Source organism: Papio anubis, chromosome 1, assembly GCF_008728515.1.
Source record: "Papio anubis isolate 15944 chromosome 1, Panubis1.0, whole genome shotgun sequence".
In the NCBI taxonomy this organism is placed as follows: domain Eukaryota; kingdom Metazoa; phylum Chordata; class Mammalia; order Primates; family Cercopithecidae; genus Papio; species Papio anubis.
Window position 1 is genome coordinate 114,170,878 of NC_044976.1, and position 7,288 is coordinate 114,178,165.

General features: G+C 38.3%; 1 pseudogene; it reads right to left on the reverse strand.

The window, feature by feature from the left end:
* Positions 1-4,269: 4,269 nt before the first annotated feature.
* On the reverse strand, positions 4,270-5,871 carry LOC101001233 (annotated as a pseudogene).
* Between the last annotated feature and the right edge of the window lie 1,417 nt (positions 5,872-7,288).

A 7,288-nucleotide genomic window follows, 5' to 3' on the forward strand; every position in this document is an offset into this window, starting at 1 on the left:
ATAACCAAGAATAAAATTGTTGGGTTGTATGGTGAGTGTATGTTTCCTAAGCCCATAGGAAACCACTGATCTACTTTCTGTCACTAGACATTATTTCGTGTTTTTAGAATTTTATATATTGACCATACAATATGCTTTGGCTTTGTCTGCCTTTTTTTAGTCAGTTGTTATGTTGAAATTCATCCATGTTGTTATATATTAGTTAGCTGTTCCTTTTTATTGCTAAGTAGTATTCATTTATCCTTCCCAGAACTCTTCATTCGATTGTTTAGATCCAAATTTCTATCTGGTAACGTAATCCTTCTGCCTGAAGAACTTTAACAATTATTACAAAGCAAGTAAGCTGTTACTGAATTTTCTCACCTATTGTTTTTATGAAAGTGTCTTTGCTTTCATTTTCAAAAAATTTTCTTTGTGTGTAGAACTCTAAGTTGACAGTTATTTTTATTTTTTCCTTCAGTGCTTTAAAAATGTCACTTCATTTCTTTTTTGGCTTGTATGGTTTCTGATGAAAAGTCTACACTAAGTATTCTTTTCGTTTTGCTGTATATAATGTGTTCCCCATCATTTTTCCCCAGCTGCCTTCAAAATTTTCTGTTTATTTTAGATTTTTAGCAGGTTGATTATGATGTATCTAAGTATATGTAAGGTTTTCTTTGTTTGTTTGGCGTATATCCTTTTGGGGTTGTTTGAGCTTGGATCTGTGATTTACTGTCATTCACTATTTTTGGACAATTCTTGGCCATTCATTATGTCTCCAAATATCTCTTCTTCCCCATTTTCTTTCTCTTATCCTTCTGGGACTCCAATTGTATGTACATTATTATGTTTGATATGAACACCCTATTCTGATTTTATTCTCCCACTCTTCTTCTTTCTTTTTGTATTTTTGTTTGGGTAATTTCTGTTGACAGATCTTCAAGTTAACTGATTCTTTCCAGCTGGGTTCATACGTCTACTAAGGAGTATGTTGAAAGCATTTTTTATCTCCACTGTTAGTTTTGTTTTTGTTTGTTTATTTGTTTGTTTGTTTGTTTTTTGAGATGGAGTTTCATTCTTGTTGCCCAGGAGGGAGTGCAATGGCGCAATTGGCTCACTGCAACCTCTACCTCCTGGGTTCAAGCACCTGTGCCTCAGCCTCCCAGGTAGCTGGTATTACAGTCACCCGCCACCACACCAAGCTAATTTTGTATTTTTAGTTGAGAAGGGGTTTCACCATGTTGGCCAGGCTGGTCTTGAACTCCTGACCTCAGATGATCCTCCTGCCTCGGCCTCCCAAAGTGCTGAGATTACAGGCATGAGCCACCGTGCCTAGCCAATATTAGGTTTTTAATTTCTAGCAATACCCAGATGTTGAAACTAGCATACAGGAACTTTACAATAACTATGATTAATATGTGAAAGGATATAGTAAAAAAGGTAGCATGTATAAAAGATGGAGAATTTCAGATGAAAGATGTCTTCTTCTGAAAAAGATGGGAGAAATTCCCTATCTTTTATACATGCTTCTTCTCTGAAAAAGATGGGAGAAATTCCTTACCTTTTATACATGTTTCTTCTTCTCAAAAAGATGGGAGAAATTCCCCATCTTTTATAAATAGTCACCCTACTGTGCTATCAAATGCTAGCACTTATTCCTTCTCTCTAACTGTATGTTTTTATCCATCAACCAACCTCTTTTCATACCTCTACCTTTTCCCAGCCTCTGGTAACCATCATTCTAATCTCTACCTCCATGAGATCAACTCTTAGTTCCCACATATGCAGTGAGAACATGCAATAACTGTCTTTCTGTGCCTGGTTTGTTTCTCTTAACATAATGTCCTCCAGTTCCATCCATGTTACCGCAAATTACAAGCTTTTATTCTTTTTGTGGTTGGATAGTATTCCATTGTATATATATACCGCATTTTCTTTATTTATTCATGGACACTTAGGATGATTCCATATCTTGGCTATTCTGAATAGTGCTGAAATAAACATGGAGGTGCAGGTATTCCTTTGATATACTGATTTATTTTCTTTTGAATACAATCCCAGTAGTGGCATTACTGGATCATATGGTAGTTCAATTTTTAATATTTTGAGAAACCTCCGTGCTGTTTTCCATAATGGCTGTACTAATTGACATTTTTACCAACAGCGTATAAGATTCCCTTTTTTCCACATCATCACCAGTACTTGTTATTTTTTGTCTTTTTTACAATAACCGCTCTAACTGGGGTGAGATGATATCTAATTGTGGTTTTGATTTGCATTTCCCTAATGATTAGCAACGTTGAACATTTTTTCACATGCCTGTAGGCCATTTGTATTTCTTCTTATGAGAAATGTCTATTCACACCTGTTGCCTGCTTTTTAATGAGAGTACTGGCTTTTGTTTTGTTTTGTTTTGTTGCTGTTGAGTTGTTTGAGTTCCTTGTATATTCTGGATATCAGTTCCTTGTCAGATGAATAGTTTGCAAATATTTTCTCCCATTGTACAGATTGTCTCTTTATCAATTGTTTCCTTTGCAGTGCAGAACATTTTTAGCTTAATATAGTCTTATTTGTCTATTTTTGTTTTTGTTGCCTGTGCTTTTAAAGTCTTACTTACAGCAGGGCATAGTGGCTCATGCCTGTTATCTTAGTGGCTCAGGAGCCTGAAGTGGGAAGATCACTTGAGGACAGGAGTTTGAGACCAGCTTGTGCAACATAGTGAGACCCTGTCTCTAAAAAAATAAAAAGAATTAGCTGAGCATGGTGGTGTACACCTGTAGTCTCATCTACTCAGGAGTCTGAGGTGGAAGGATCACCTGAGCCCAGGAACTTAAGGCTGCAGTGAGCCATGATCATGCCACTGCACTCCAGCCTGGACAACAGAGGAGACCTCAGGTTTAAAAAATTAAAAAAATTTAAAAATAAAGGCTCATCCATAAAATCTTCACCTAGTTCAATGTCCTATAGAATTTCCCCTGTTTTTTCTTTCGGATCTTATCTTTAAGTCTTTAATCCATTTTAAGTTGACTTTTGTATATGGTGAGAGATAGGGTCTAGTTTCATCCTTCTGCATGTGGATATCCAGTTTCCCCAGCATCATTTATTGAAGAAGGTGTTCTTTCCCCAGTGTATGTTCTTGGCACATTAATCAAAAATCAATTGGCTGTAAATATGTGGATTTATTTCTGGGTTCTCTGTTCTGTTCCATTGGCCTATGTATTGATTTTTATACTAATACTTTGCTGTTTGGGTTACTATAGCTTTGTAGTATATTTTGAAGTAAGGTAATATGATGCTTCCAGCTTTGTTCTTTTTGCTTAGGATTGCTTTGGCTATTAGAGGTCTTTTGTTTTTAGAATTTTAGAATTTTAGAATTCTTTTCTATGTATGTGAAGAATGTCACTGGTATTTTGATAGGGAATGCATTAAATCTATAGATTGTTTTAGGTAATATGTCCATTTTAACAATAGTAATTCTTCTGATCTAGGAGCATGGGATGTCTTTCCATTTGTTTGTTCAATCTCTTTCATCAGTGGTTTTTGTTGTAGAGGTCTTTCATATCCTTCATTAAATTCATTCCTAGGTATTTTATTTTTTGCAGCTATTGTAAGTGGGTTTGCTTTTTTGATTTCTTTTTTTGCTAGCTTGTTATTGGTGTATAGAAACACTACTGATTTTTGTATGTTGATTTTGTATCCTACAACTTTACTGAATCTGTTTATCAGTTCTAAGAGTTTTTTGGTGGAGTCTTCAGGTTTTTCGTGATATAAGATTATGTCATTTGCAAAGGAAGATAATTTGACTTCCTCTTTTCTAACTTAGATGCCTTTTATTTTTCTGTTTTTTGATTGGTTTGACTAGGACTTCCAGTACTATGCTGAATAAGAATGGTGAAAGGTGGACATCCTTCTTTTGTTCCAGTTCTTAGAGAATAGGCTTTTAGCTTTTCCTCATTTAATATGATGTTAGCTGTGGGTTTGTCATATATGGCCTTATTGTGATGAAGTATGTTCCTTCAGTGCCTAATTGTTGAGAATTTTTAACCATGAAGACATGCTGAATTTTATAAAATGATTTTTTGCATCTATTGAGATGATCATATGGTTTTTGTCTTTTATTCTGTTGATCACGAGGTCAGGAGATGGAGACCATCCTGGCTAACACAGTGAAACCCTGTCTCTACTAAAAATACAAAAAATTAGCCGAGCCTGGTGGCAGGCACCTGTAGTTCCAGCTACTCGGGAGGCTGAGGCAGGAGAATGGCGTGAACCCGGGTGGCGGAGCTTGCAGTGAGCCAAGATCGTGCCACTGTGCTCCAGTCCAAGCGACAGAGACTCCGTCTCAAAAAATTAAAATAAAATAAAAAATAAAAACTACATTAAAACCCTTTGTTGGAATGCTTTACACTTTACACAAAACAGAAACGAAAATAACCTGTTATACAATTAATCACAAATACAGTCCTCCTCAAGTTTTTTGCCCATACACATGAGTATTTGTCTCAAACACGTCTTCTTTATAGCAGCTAGACCCTGCCACCACTATGCTTGGCTGAGTTCACAAATCTGTTGTAACCTGTAGCTTCCCTGTCACTTCTCTGCCGCTCCTGTCCTGCTAAGATTTGTTTCCTGGCAGTAATTAAAATCTTCCGCCTCTGCCATAGCTGCTGCTGCTACTGGAACCACCATAGCCAACTTGGTTTCACGGTTTGGCAAAGTATTGGCCTCCACCACCATAGGGGCCAGAGCTTCCGCCTCCAAAGTCTCCTCCCTTCATGGATCCAAAATTTGAAGAATGATTGTTGTAATTGCCAAAATCATTATAGCTTCCACCACCTTCAAAATTGCTTCCATCATTACCAAATCCATTACAGCCATCCCCACTGCTGCCACCACAACCACTGAAGTTTCCTCCGTGACCAAAGTCGTCATTCCAAAAACCACCTCCATGACCACCACCAAAGTTTCCAGAATCACTTCAACCTCTTTGGCTGAATGAAACACTAGCCATCTCTTGCTTTGACAGAGCTTTCCGAACTTCACAGTTGTGGCCAGTATTTCTGAATGACAGTGTTATCTACGGAGTCATGGTCGTCAAAGGTTACAAAGGCAAAGCCCCTTTTCTTGCCACTGCCTCAGTCAGTCATTATTTCAATCACTTCCATTTTTCCACACTGTTCAAAATAATCTCTTAGGCGATGTTCTTCAGTGTGTTCTTTAATGCCACGAACCAATACCTTTTTCACAGTTAAGTGGGCACCTGGTCTTTGAGAATCTTCTCTTGAGACAGCTCTCTTTGGTTCCACAACTCTTCCATCCACCTTGTGTGGCCTCACATTCATGGCTGCATCCACCTCCTCCACAGTGGCATATGTGACAAACCCAAAGCCCCTGGAGCGCTTGGTGTTTGGATCTTTCATTAACACTTGGCCCTTGAATTTCCCATTGCTCAAAATGGCTCCTCAGGCTCTCGTTGGTTGTTTCAAAGCTCAACCCTCCAATGAAGAGTTTCCTCAGCTGTTAGGACTCGTTAGGAGACTCTGACTTAGACATGACAGCAGGGGAATGAGAGACTTTAACAATGCTTCCTCGGCAGCATCCATGGGCAGAAAGGACATGTTTCCATTTTCATTTGCCTCACAAAATTTTTATATTTCCTTCTGAATATCTTTATTGACCTAATTGTTAGGAGCATGTTGTTTAATTTCCATGTATTTGTGCAGTTTCCAGAGTTCCTCTTGTTACTGATTTTCAGTTTTTTTTCCATTGTGGGCTGAGAAGATACTTGTTAGGATTCTGATTTTTAAAACTTTGTTAAGACTTGTCTTGTGGGCCGGGCGCGGTGGCTCAAGCCTGTAATCCCAGCACTTTGGGAGGCCGAGACGGGCGGATCACGAGGTCAGGAGATCGAGACCATCCTGGCTAACATAGCGAAACCCTGTCTCTACTAAAAAATACAAAAAACTAGCCAGGCGAGGTGGCGGGCGCCTGTAGTCCCAGCTACTCGGGAGGCTGAGGCCGGAGAATGGCGTAAACCCGGGAGGCGGAGTTTGCAGTGAGCTGAGATCCGGCCACTGCACTCCAGCGTGGGCGACAGAACGAGACTCCGTCTCAAAAAAAAAAAAGACTATCCTGGCTAACACGGTGAAACCCCGTCTCTACTAAAAAATACAAAAAAAAACTAGCCGGGCGAGGTGGCGGGCGCCTGTAGTCACAGCTACTCGGGAGGCTGAGGCAGGAGAATGGCGTGAACCCGGGAGGCGGAGCGTGCAGTGAGCCGAGATCCGGCCACGGCACTCCAGCCCAGGCGACAGAGCGAGACTCCGTCTCAAAAAAAAAAAAAAAAAAAAAAAAAGACTTGTCTTGTGGTCTAATATATGGTCTATCCTGGAGAATGTTCCATGTGTTGATGAGTAGGATGTGCATTCTGCAGCTGTTGGATGAAATGTCTTGTAAATGCCTGTTAGGTTCAGTTAGTCTCTAGTGCAGATTGAGTATGATGTTTCTTTGCTGCTTTTCTGTCTAGATCTGTGCAATGATGAAAGTGAGATGTTGAAGTCCCCAACTATGAGTATATTGGAGTCTCTCTCTTTAGCTCTAACAATATTGGTTTTATATACCTGGGTACTCCAGTGTTAGGTACATATATATTTACAATTGTTATATCCTCTTGCTTAATTGATCCCTTTATCATTTTATAATGACCTTTTTTGTCCCTTTTTATGTTTTTTGACTTTAAGTCTATTTTGTCTGATATAAGTATAGCTACAGAAGCATGTTTTTGGCTTCTGTTTGTGTGGAATAATTTTGTCTATTCCTTTTCTTTCAATCTATGTGTGTCTTTACATGTGAAGTAAGTTTTTTAGGCAGCATATAGTTGTGTCTTTTTTTGTTTTTTGATCTATGCAGCCAGTCTATAGCTCTTAATTGAGGAATTTAAGCTGTTTACATTGAAGATAGTTTTTAATAGGTGAGGACATGTTATTGTCATCTTGTGCATTGTTTTCTGATTGCTTTGTATTTTTTGTTTTATTGTTTACTTCTACAATTTGGTCTGTTTTATAGTAATATCAGTTGACTCCTTTTTTTCTCATTTGTGTGTCTGCTTTATCAATGAGTTTTATTTTTTGTGTGTTTTCATATATATGTAGATGTAGTTCTTTTGCTTCCAGATGTAGGACTTCCTTAAGCTCCTCAGCATTTATTTTGTTGAATTTGTCATTCAAATCATGAATTCTTTCCTTGATTTCTGTGTATTGTTCATTTGGGTTGTCCTATCTCACTGACTTTCTAAATGTCATTATTTTGA